This window comes from Canis lupus, chromosome 27, assembly GCF_011100685.1.
Source record: "Canis lupus familiaris isolate Mischka breed German Shepherd chromosome 27, alternate assembly UU_Cfam_GSD_1.0, whole genome shotgun sequence".
Lineage (NCBI taxonomy): Eukaryota > Metazoa > Chordata > Mammalia > Carnivora > Canidae > Canis > Canis lupus.
In genome coordinates this window covers 27,603,372-27,616,496 of record NC_049248.1, presented here as the reverse complement: position 1 = coordinate 27,616,496, position 13,125 = coordinate 27,603,372, and the positions used below count along the sequence as shown (strand labels likewise).

General features: G+C 37.4%; 1 long non-coding RNA gene across 8 annotated transcripts in view; it reads right to left on the bottom strand.

The window, feature by feature from the left end:
- Nucleotides 1-13,125, bottom strand: part of LOC102156548 — a 76,684-nt gene that overhangs the window by 36,253 nt on the left and 27,306 nt on the right. For all 8 annotated transcript variants that reach the window (XR_005380003.1, XR_005379995.1, XR_005379999.1 and 5 more), the window contains one exon: nt 3,284-3,380. This is a non-coding gene — a long non-coding RNA (uncharacterized LOC102156548). The remainder of the gene's footprint in view (nt 1-3,283; nt 3,381-13,125) is intronic.

The following is a 13,125-nucleotide window of genomic DNA, read 5'->3' as shown; positions in this document are numbered from 1 at the left end:
AGAGATGTAAAAATATTACTTACCATAGAGGATAGTACCTGCTATGGTAATAGAGGTGAAAGCTTTCAAACCATGAGAATTGTATGAGTAATACATTTTCTGCATTTCCATCTGCGTTTGTGATGAAAAAGTAGGGAGGCCTGCTAATGCCTTCAAAGTTTGCCATTTTTCTGTACTCCCAAATACATCAGGCAAATAGGATATTTTCTTTGAGCCTTAAGAAGATTCCAGTGTGGAAATTCTGACATATGCTATGGCATGGATGAAACTTGAGGACATTACACTAAGTGAAATAAACCAGTCACAAAAAGACAAATACTGTATGATTCTAATTATCTTTCCTTAGGCACTTAAAGTAGTCAAGATCATAGAAGCAGAAAGTGGAAGGGTGATTGCCAAGTGCTTGGTGGATTATTTTTTTTTAATGGTTATAGAGTTTCAGCTTTACAAGATTAAAAGTGTTGATGAAGATGGATGGTGGTGATAGTTGCATAACATTATAGACATATTTACTGTCCTGAAGTGTATACTTAAAATGGTGAAAGGGTAGGGGTACCTGGGTGCTCAGTCTTTTGAGCATCTGACTTTTTTTTTTTTTTTTTTGTTTAGCATCTGACTCTTGATTTTGGCTCAGGTCATGATCTCAGGGTTGTGAGATCAATCCCTACTTAAGATTCTCCTTCTCCCTCTGCCCCTTCCCCCCACCCTCAGAAAACAAAACAAAAAATTAAATGTGAAGAGATAAATTGTATGTTACATGCATTTTCCTGCAATGAAATCTTTTTAAAATAAATCCAGTGTGATTGGATGCAAAGCATCCAGAACCATGGTCTTTCTGGGACCCATAGGGAACATGGTAATTTCTATGTCCCCTGGATCAGATCAGGCTGAAGAAAGCCCTTCAGGAAGAGTTTGCCAGAACACCAGACTGTGTGTCGAAGTCCTGATAGTCACCAACTCCAAGACCCAGTATCATGGGATAAGAGTTCCCCTGAACTAGGGTCAGGAGGTTTTTCTGACTTTATTAGCCATGAAAGCTTGAAGAATTGTTCAGGACCTTACCCAAATCAGGAGTCATTTTAAACAATGAGACAGAACATTCAAGGTCCCAAGAGACCAGGGAAAGGTTTTTCTTTGATCTTTATTTTCTACTCTAACCATTATTAAATTCCATTCAAATATTATCCATACAGGTTTCATCCCTCTGCCGAAAGATTTGTCTCATCTCAAGTCTGAGTGGTCTTAGACTTTCCACTATGCCTTTATTCTTATGGATGAAGAATAGAGACAACCAATGGCTTCTTCAAAGCAGTAGTAGGAGATTGAGTATATTCTGAGTTCCTAATTATATCTCATTTGAAGGTAGATAGATCTTTTGGAGGGTCATGAAATGTTTACTCAGGATTCTATTATTTATTTGACACAGATTGCATGGGACCTATACTCTTTCTTCTCAGCAGAAGACGAGAAGAAGTATTACAGCTTTTATTTGTTACAGTATCTGGAATTTGCTTTCTGGAAAACCAGCACACAGATGCTACTGTGCCTTGCTTGCTGAGAGACAGTGGGTAGATTTCAGAGACACACAAGAGAATTTGTTCAAGGATCCCCTAGTTCAGTAAACCAAATCAATAATGCCAATGTTCTCCATAGGCCAGTACCACCCACAGCCAAGTTTTTGTTATTACATAATAAAAACTTTAAAAGAGATACGATTTAGTGTATATAAACATATATATGTATGCATATATATTAAGGAAATAAAAATATAAATGTGAATATATACCTTTGTATAATCTCTAATTGTCTTTCCTTAGGAAAGGTGTCCTTTATCATAATGCCATATCCTATTTAATTTTAGGGGTAAAAAGTCCCCTTTTTATAGAAAATTGAAAGGCTAATGCTCCGTGTGGCATAGCCCTTAAGTTTGTGGCTTCTAGGCTTACATTTTCTGGGTGAGAGCATTGCTTTGCCATCTGTTATCTGTATGGCCTTCAGTAATTTGGTTAACCTTGCTGTTCATCTCTTTGGCCTGTTGTGGGGACTAAATGAGACTATTTATTTGACAAATAGCAGCAGTGCTTACTTAAGCTAGACATTGCCCTGCACACTTGACAAATATTAACTTAGTACTCACAACAAATTTATAAAATAGGTGCTATTACTTTGATCTTGAAGGTGAGGAAGAGGATGCACCAAGATGTCAACTGATTTGCCCAGGTCTCATGGCTGCTAAGTGATGAAACTGGGATTCTCATCAAGGAAATCCAATGTCATAGCCCACGGTAAGTGCGTGCTACAGTGTGTGGGGTTGACCATTATCATAATTATTGATGAGCATTTATGAGCATTTTCTTTAATATCCTCATTTGGAAAAATACTACTTTCTACTCTAAGTGGCCTCCTTAGTTTTTTAAAAATTATAATCATCCTTGAAATTGAACATTCAGGGATTACTCAATTTTCTATCTTTTCTGAGTTTTTGGGTTCCCTCATCTCTGAAGTGAAAATAGTAGTTTCTGGCTTCTGTACTGCATTGGATTTCTGTGAAGATTAAATGAGATAATTAAGAGAACATACCTGGAAAAGTGGTGACTGTGTTGTTGGATATGGAGAAAGACTTTCATTATTGTATGATGTAGGGAGCTACTGTAAAGGGCAGTGTGGTGAGGAGAGGAAAGTTCTCCTGCCCCCCCACCCCATGTACACTTACACACCTCTATACTCACAGAATGATCAAAACCCCTTCAGTGTGTTGGTTTAGTGACACAGCCAGGTTTCATGCTATTTTATAAAATACAGCACAGGTTTGAAAGTCTTTGGACATCACAAGGTACATGACTGCCACCTTTTTAATTGGGGGTTAAAAAGTGGCATGAGAACTAAGGAATCTCAAGTCACCGTGTGCGGGACAGTCAAGCTGTGGTGAGCAGAGCATCCAGGCTGCAGATATTTGCACAATTTTACTAGTACAAACACCCAAGGTACCAATGCTTTCATGGAAATTCTGGCTGTGTAACTGTATTAACATTGGCTCAGACTTGAAGCTATTTTCAGAATCCTTCACAAACTTACAGGAAGTACCTTCCCTTTTTATTTACATTTGGCATTGTTATTTTTAAATATTGCACATGCAGGAAAACTCATTTCCTTTGCTTCTAGTAATACTCATGTTTTAAAAAATTACACATGGTTGAACAATCATGAAAACATATAACATTTTAGTTGGGCTAATCTTAAGAACCAAAACCAAAACAAAACCACCTGAGCACCCAACTCTCACCTGATTGAGATGCTAGAACTGAGGGCTCTTTCTAGCAAAGCTTCCATGCTCGCCTTCTTGGTTGAGTGGACAGACCCTCCCTGGGCTCCAGTGTGAGCTGCGGCAAAATCAATAAACAAATAAATAAAGTAAAGTAAAGGCCAGAGGCTCCGTGGAGAGTTGGGACTCCCTGTGTCTTTTATGAGTAATGAATGTGGCAACCACAGAAACCGGGGAAGGACTGGGATTCTCAGATCTGCAGCCAACTTCCAAGTAGGTCAGTGCGCTGTTACAGGGACTTGGTGGCAGTGGGGGTGGGGGCACCAAGGAATAAATAAGAAGAGGGGATTCAAGTAGAACAGCAAGGAGTTTGGAAAGGAGGACGTGATAGGGATTGCCCTAAGTCCGCCTTCCCTCCTCCTGAAATCTGTGTGTGTTAAAATTTGAAGCCCCAGGATCTGTTATGCAACATGACTGGATTTCTCAGCCAATCTCTTGAGAAGTAAGACAACTTGTGCCCAAGGAGACCCACCTGACGAGGCTGCCTGTCTCAAGACTGCTTCACTGTCCTGGGTGGTCCCAGGCTCTGGAAAGGGAACATCTTTCTCTTGAGAAATACACATGAAGTAAATAGAACAGAAGCTGGCTCTTCTGCACTGGCCTCCTCATTCCATCCCAAATCCTTCATGTTTTCTTAAATTTGGGGGGGGGGCTCTCATGTGTCAGTCCCTTATGTGCTTGTTCTTGAATGCCAGCAAAGAATGATGGCAAGAGGGAAGTAAGAGAGACTGGAGGGGCCCAGAGAGTATTTGCAGATCCAGACACGAGCAAAACAACTGAGATCATCTTAGCAACTGTGACCTGTCGCCTCACAACCCAATAGTCAGTCTTTAAGGTCATGGGATTCAGGAAGGTAGAAATGTGGCCCCTTGTGCCATGCAATATATTGCTATTCCACAGTACCATTTTTTTTTTCTGTGTATACAGTGAAAACTATCTTTGGAACACTAACGTGGATTTTAATTTTTATGGGAATGACCATTTCACTAATGTATTCATAGGAGTCAAGAAGAGCAGAAAAAGAGGATTTATTCTCGCTCACATTTGTTAGAAGAGGCTTTTGTTCATTTCTCTACAGAATGCGTGATTGCCTACTCAGCGGATCACTCAACCCACTCTCTATATATGCAAAGCATTTTACGACTCAAAGAAGCTGCCAGCAATTCTCCAAAGAAAAGAACAATCAATTTAAGCTATAATGTAGTTCCCTTTACCTCTTTGGGAGTAACCAGGACTGACCAGGCCTTTGCTCTGCTCTGGAGGCATGTGTGGGAGCCTGGAGAGAGAAAGACCTTTGCTTTGCTGCACAAGTCATGAACAGATTTATCACTTATTCATCTAATTAGAGAAGCCTTGGAAGCTTAAGGCATGAGGAAAAGAGATGGAAAAGAAAAAGGACTTTTAACAACTTCCAAGTTATGAGATTAGACTGGACAGATGAATATTGGAAACTGAAGAGGAAGAAATGAAATGAAAACCAATCACAATACAGTGAATCATCTGGCTTTGATTTTTTTTTCTATTTAAAAATATCAAGGATACAAGTGAATTTCAACCCTTGTCCCATTAAAAAACACAACTCTGTTTTGGCAACTGGTCCCATTTTTCTGAGATACTGATATTTTTCTCACTATAGGAAAAATGAAATCTACATTTTAAAAAGTGAAGATATTATCGTGCTATATTAAGGACAGTGTTTTCCACTCTTTAGAGGGTGGCTGAAAAGAGATCCTATACTTGTTTATAAGAAGAAACCTAAAGTTTACACCCTCCACCAAAGGGCTTCCCAACTTTAGGGCTAACAGTAAAGATCTTTTACAGAGGAGAGGAGTAGGTATCTGCCCCAGTCGTAAGGAAGAAATGCTCTTGAAGGAAGTCCAGCGGGCTGTGTTGGGAAGGATAGTCAGACTCTATTCTGTGAAAGATTAGCGATGTCTGCTTAGTGCCTGAGGGTAATAGGGGAGCACAAACTGTTTCTTTACTTTCTCTGCACTAAATAGGTACTTGCAGAAGTTGTTACTCACATAAATATTTCATTTGCTGATCTCTGAGAATGGAAAATCACTTTAGGAAGTAGAAAGGGACCGAACCGGGGTGCCTGGGTGGTTCTGTCAACTGAGCACTCTACTCTTGATTTTGGCTCTGGTCATGATCTCAGAGTTGTGAGATCGAACCCTGAGTTGGGCTCCCCACCCTGTCTAAAATAAATAGATAAAATCTTAAAAGAAAAAAAAGGGACTGAATGGATCTCTTTAGCCCACAAACATAGAAGTTGCAATGCAGATACCATAGGATAAGGAAACAATATGACTTGGGTGATGGATAGGGGATCCTCTTTCTCTGTTGGTGGAAGTGTGTCTGTGGAGGGGACATGGGGAATGGAGGAGGGTAAAGGCAATAAATGCCCAATTACGTGGAAAACAATGCAAAAATACCACGTCTTAAGATTCACCCCTGGGTCCTCATCAGCTCTCAGATCTGAAATGACCCAGAAACATGTTTCTCGGAATCCCACAGCAGAGGAACAAGTTACTTTCTTTCTAAAGAAGTGGTTTATAGAGAAATCCATTGTGGGTGCAGAAAATTAAAATATTGGGATGTGTCTTGGTTTGGAAGCCCTGTTCTTCATAAGGAGGGCTTTCTTAGGGACTTCTGGGTAGCTCAGTGGTTGAGTGTCTGACTTCAGCTCAAGGCGTGATCCTGAGCTCCCGGGATCCAGTCCCACATCGGGCTCCCTGGGTGGGGCCTGCTTCTCCCTCTGCCTGTGTCTCTGCCTCTCTTTCTCTCTGTGTCTCTCATGAATAAATGAATAAACTCCTTTTTTTTTTTTTTTAAAGGAGAGCTTTCTTAACTTAGGCCAAGTTTAGGAGACAAGTGGAATAAAGTAAAATACTCTGAATATTACTTAGTGAAAGAAGTATATCATAATGATTAGGATTACATGTTCTGCTTTCTTAACATGGTAATATATATCTAAAAAAATCCTGTAGCAAACATTTTACTTAAAGGAAAAATACAGAACAGTTATTCACAATATTGGAAATAAGACAAGGTACTACTTCTTTTCAATATTGTACTAAAAGTTTCAGCTTGCACAATGAGACAGTTAGGCTAGAAGTGTATAAACAAATAATAAGAAAATTCCTTATTGGGAGCACCTGGGTAGCTCAGTGGTTGAGCATCTGCTCCTGGCTCAGGTTGTGATCCCAGGGTCTAGGGATTGTGTCACTCATTAGGCTTCCAGCAGGGAGCCTGCTTCTCTCTCTACTTATGTCTCTGCCTTTCTCTCTGTGTCTCTCATGAATAAATAAATAAAATATTTTTTTTAAAAAGGAAAATTCTGCCTTTAAAAAATAAGGAATATGTGCTTATAAATGACCCATGGTCAAAGAAAAATTTACAACAGAAATTTGAAAATATTTTATGCCAAATCATAATAAACATATATTAAATCTAGTGGACTAGACAGTGATCACAAGGGAATTTATAGCCATAAAGTAGATACAAAAGGAAGGAAGATTAAAAAGCAATGCATCCACCTCAAAAAGAAGGAACTAAATATAATGAAAGGCAAAAGGAAGAAAATCATAAAGACATAGCAAAAAATAATGAAGAAATAAAATGATAAATAAATGTAAAATGTAAAAATGTAAATATAAAAAATGTAAAAAAAACCCCAAAGGTTGATTCTTTAAAAGAAAAACAATATAATTAACAAATGTGCATCAAGGCTAAGAGGGTAAAGAGTAAGGAGAGACAGAAAGAGAGATATAGAGAAAGAGAAATAAAATTACTAACATCAGGAATGAAAGAAGAGTCACTAAAGCAGATTCTGGAGACATTACAAAGACAGTAATAAGATTTTACTATGAACTTTATGCCAATGAATTTTGAAAAGGTAGATAAAATGGACAGATTCTTAGCAAAATTCAATTTTAAAAAATAAAAGGAAAAAAATGAAAAACTGGAATAGCCATATAACTATTAAATTGAGTGCATAATTAAAAACCTTTCCAAAAAAGAGTATCAGGATCACTCAGATAGACTCACTAGTGGATTTTACTAAATATTTAAGGAGGAACAAATACTAACCTTACATTAGTGCTCCCAGATAATTAAAAAAGTGGAAACACTTTCCATTTTGTTTTATTAGATCAACATAGCTTGATCCCAAAACATGACAAGGACATCATAAGAAAGAAAAATTATAGTTCAATTTCTCAAGAACATATATGCAAAAATTCCAAAAAAAATTGTGAGTAGTAAAATATGGAAAGGATAATACATCATAACCTGCTTTGGTTTATTCAGGAATGTAAGACTATTTACCATTGATAATCAGCGAATATATTTTAACTCAATAAGAGAATGAAAGAGAGAAACCATGCAATCTCCTCACAAGTAGAGAAAGTACACTTAACATAGTTTAACAAGAGCTCAAAATTTTCTCAGGAAACTAGAAAAATAGTGGAGAACTTTTTAATCTGATAAAGGGGACCTATAAAAATGATATAGCTAAGCTGCACATAGTAAAAATGAAACATTAAAAGCTTGGACTCAGGATTGGGAATGAAACATGGATGCCCATTAGCATCCTTCTATTCAGCATTATACTGAATGTGCTACCAGACAGTTCAGTAGGCAAGTGCAGAATATTTAGATGTATAGAAATAGGAAAATAAGAGATAGAATTACTCAGAAGTGACATAATTGTGTAGACAGAAAATCCATCATCATCCATAGAGAAACCATATAAGAGTCAATTTGGCAAATTTGCTGGATACAAGTCAATTTGGCAAATTTGCTGGAGTCAATTTACAAAAATCAGTGGGGCTTCAACTTACCAGCACAAGTAGAAAACAAATGTGGAAACTTTGTACTGAAACTAGAAACATTACGGAAAGAAATTAGAGAAAAGCAAGATAAATAGGGGGGTTAGGTGATGTTAATGATTCAAGATTCAATGTGTTAGAGATGTTAATGTTTTCTGTATTAAACCATAGATTTAACACAATTTGAAATAGCATATTTTGCTATGGAAATTGATAAAAATCATTTTAAGGATTGATTTATTTATTTTAGAGGTGAGGGATGGGCAGAGGGAGAGAAACTTCAAGGAGACTCCCCACTGAGTGCTGAGCCCAACTTGGGGCTGGATCTCAAGGCTCATGAAATCATGACCTGAGCTGTAACCAAGAGTAGGATATTTAACCAACTGAACCATTCAGGCACCCTGATAAAAGTTATTTTAAAATGAGTATAGAAATGCATAGAACCAAGAATAGTTACTGTAATCCTGAAGGAGGAAAATAACAAATGTGAAAGAATTATACTACTAGATAGCTAGACCTTTATAGAGCTATAGTAAATAATATAGCATAGTATTAAAGATAAATATACCAATGAATGGAATAGATTTGAGACCGGGAAAACAGATCCAAACATAAGATCAATGGATCTTATATTGGGATGGATCTTATATTGGGAAGATGACAATGCAGGATGATTGGGAAAGGGATTTTTAAAAATAAATGCTACCAAGCAAAACAGACACACATATGCATCTGTATCTTAATCCCTACCTAATATCAAGACATAAGTCGGTTCCATATGGATTCCAGATCTAAATATAAAAAAAAGCAAAAAAGCTTTTAGTAGAAAAATATTAAAAGGACTCCAAAAAGTAACCATCAAGAAAAAAAAATGATAATGTATATTATTATATTTTTTATTTTTTTAAATTATTTTTTGAATATTTATTTATTTATATAATAAATTTATTTTTTGTTGGTGTTCAATTTGCCAACATGCAGAATAACACCCAGTACTCGTCCCGTCAAGTGCCCCCCTCAGTGCCCGTCACCCATTCACCCCCACCTCCCGCCCTCCTCCCCTTCCACCACCCCTAGTTCGTTTCCCAGAGTTAGGAATCTTTATGTTTTGTCTCCCTTTCTGATATTTCCTACCCATTTCTTCTCCCTTCCCTTCTATTCCCTTTCACTATTATTTATATTCCCCAAATGAATGAGACCATATAATGTTTGTCCTTCTCCGATTGATTTATTTCACTCAGCATAATGCCCTCCAGTTCCATCCACGTTGAAGCAAATGGTGGGTATTTAAAGAATTTTATTCATGGGACACCTGGGTGGCTCAGTGGTTGAGCATCTATCTGCCTTTGGCTCAGGTCGTGATCCCAGGGTCCTGGGATTGAGTCCTGCATCAGGCTCCCTGCAAGGAGCCTGTTTCTAACCTCTGCCTGTGCCTCTGCCTCTCTCTCTCTCTCTGTCCTTTATGAATAAATACATAAAATCTTAAAAAAAAAACCTTTTATTCACCAAAAGGCATCAAGAGAGTAAAACGGCAACCTAAAGAATGGGAAAAGATAATTGTAAAACTTCTACCTGACAGAGAACTCATACACCCACACAGATATTTTCTGAATATATGCCAATGTATAAAAATCGTTACAAATCAATAAGACAGACAGACCAATAAAAAAATGGGTAGAAGCTTGAAAGGGTACTTTGCAAAAGAGGATATCCAACAGGCTAAATTTATTAGTTATAATAGAAACATAAATTAGCACCAGCATGGCTAAAATGGAAAAGATGGAAAATATCAAGTGTTGACAAGAATGTGGAGCAATTGAAACTTTTGTACACTGCAGATGAAATTGTAATTGGCACACCATTTGGAAACTTTTTTTTTTTTGAAAACTTTTTGTAGTATCTGCTAAAGCTGAACATGTGCATCATCTATGACCAGCAGTTCTGCCCTTAGGCATGTACCCAACTGAAATGTATACATACCCAAACCTGGAATGTACTAGGATACTTATAGCTGCTCTATTAGTAATAGTCCTTTCCTGGAAACTATGCAAATGTCCATCAATAAAAGAATCAACATGAAATTGTGGTATATCTACACAATGGAACACTATATAGAAAGAAAAATCTAGACATTTACACATTATGGATTTATCTCACAAAAATAATGGTGAGCAAAAGAAGCCAGACACAAAAGAGTACTATATAATTCAATCTATATTCTTTCTACTTATGTAAAGTTCAGAAACAGGCAAAATTAATCAATGTGTCAGAAAAAGTGGTTATCTTTGGGGATGGGGCAGAGAGTAATGGGGGGTAACAAGTCAGAGCCTTCTAGAGTGCTAATAACGTTCACTTTCTGGATTTGGACAGCAGTTACATGGATATGTTCACTTGTAAATACTCACTAAACTGTGTACCGATAGTTTCTGCACTTTTCTGTATGTGTATTATTATTATAAAATTAGTGAGTGATTTATTTTTTATTTATTTATTTTTAAAGATTTTATTTATTTATTCATGAGAGACACAGAGAGAGAGAGAGAGGCTGAGACACAGGCAGAGGGAGAAGCAGGCTCCATGATGGGAGCCTGACATGGGACTCGATCCCAGGACTCCAGGACCATGCCCTGGGCCGAAGGCAGGGGCCAAACCACTGAGCCATCCAGGGATCCCCCTTAGTGAGTGATTTATACTTCATTCTAAACTCAGACAATTTTTTTGTCCCTAGCGTTTTTGGCTAAGTTAATTAAAATACAGGTTGACTGATTTATGCATTAATTTACAAAATCTTTTTACCACACCTTTAATGATAAAACCTGTTTCTTTTTTTCTGCCAAAGTAGGATTTTCCATTACTGCCTGCTGCTGTTGCATTAGAGAGTTGCCATTTCAAACACTCCTGGAAGGTTCCATTTCTTCTCGGAGCCTATTTAAATTACACATTTAGAACCTTTTAATTACCAAAAGTCTCCTGTGCCCTTTATAGGCCTTTGTCAGTTCTCACTTCCCGTCTTTAAATGGAGGAAAAGTTGTATTCTAAGATTTATCTTGGTGAAGAGTGGGCATAGGGTATTAGGGCAAGGAGCGTTTGCACTCACTCATATGTGTGGTATTTCCTGGAAGAATTGTTTGAATACAATCATGCATTCCTTTTTTTTTTTTTTTAGTGCATTACATTTCTTTTTTTTTTAAATTTTTTTAAATTTATTTTTTATTGGTGTTAAATTTGCCAACATATAGAATAATACCGAGTGCTCATCCCATCAAGTGCCCCTCTCAGTGCCCATCACCCAGTCATGCATTCTAAGTGAAATCAGGAGAGCTGAGAGGATAGGCAAGGGAAGATAGAGATCAGTTCTCTGAACCACTCTGCATGTGTAACTAAAGCTGCATAATGAAAAATTGATACTCTCTAGAGGTTCAACTTTATGAACCAAGCAGAGTTTACTGAACACACTGGGAAACTTCTCCTCCTGATTTTCCAAGGCCACGATGCCAAGGTCATTCCCATCCAGGAGGCAGTCTTGGCTGAGAAAGGTCAAGTGTAGCTGAAAGCCACCATCTTGCGAAGCATTTCCTGATTTCCCTACTTATAATTAATGTCTTCCTCTACTTTAATTCAATATACTTTGGTCATATTCAATTTCATCTTTATATTCAACCAAATGATATTGGCCCCCCTGTAAACAAAATGGCCTCATTTTCCCTTTTCATAAAAACTGGGGTGTTTCAAGGATTGTAATAGCATCATACTATTACGCTTTGTCTAATGTTGGCCAAATTTTCCTTCAGCAGCATGTTGCTTCAATTTTCTCCTTACATTGCTAATAAAAAATTCCCTGGCTCAGATATCTATACCCTTCTACTCACAGAGGCATTATTCACAATATCTGCAAGATAGAAGCAACTCAAGTGTCAATTGTAAGATGAATAGATGAACAGAATGTGGTATACACATCTGATGGACTCTCATTCAGCCTTAAAAAGAAGGAAATTCTGACAAATGCTCCAAAGCAGCTGAACCTTGAAGACGTCACACTAAGTGAAATAAGCCAGTCACAAAAGAACAAATATGGTATGACTCCATTTATATGAGATTTCTAGAGTAATCAAATTCAGAGAAACAGAAGAAAGGATGATAGTTGCCAGGGGCAAGGAAGGAGAGGAAGCAATGGAGAGTTATTGTTTACTGGGCACAGGGTTTGGGCTAGAGAAGATGCAAAAGTTTTGAAGACAGGTAGTGGTATTGGGTACACAACAAGGTGAGTCTACTTTATGCCGTGGAGTTGTGTCCGTAAAAATAGTTAAAAGGGTGAATTGTACACAATAAAAATATGTCAAATTAAAAAAAGAATCCTTAGTCTTTTTCCCTCAGCAACTTCTCATTTGATGATTGGTCTCGTCTTCTTGTTTTTGTGTCTCATTTCCCATTCTGGCTGTCCCCAGTCTTTCTGTCCCATATACTATCACATGCCCTATATTTGACTTTAGACACCATTTAGGTATATTCCCAAACACAAACTGAGAAATGCATTACCTTAGGAATCTAGAAAGGCATTTCCTTTTTTTTTTTTTTTTTAGCGGCAATACCTCAGAACAGAGAAGTTTAATTTTGTTTTAGCCCCATAAAGAAGCTGTTTTGTCCCAATCAGTCTTTTGGACAGTTGAACAGAATATATTGAAACAAAGAAATGGTGACACCAGTATTATATAGTTGGGGGTCCTGGGAGGCTACCCAGCTCCCTACTTTGAAGTCCAGAGCAAATACGCCCTTAGAAACTAAAAGATGCCTCATTTTCTAAATATATATGAACATGTAAAGATAAGGTTGCCTCATGGAAAAGCTCCTTAGTTAAAAAAAAAAAATCCAGTTGAAAGGAAAAAAAGTAATTGGTACTATATTTTGTAATTTGTGCTCCATTTCCTATTAAAGAGTAAGCACCATCCTGCTGCTTATTCTGTTTCTCTCATC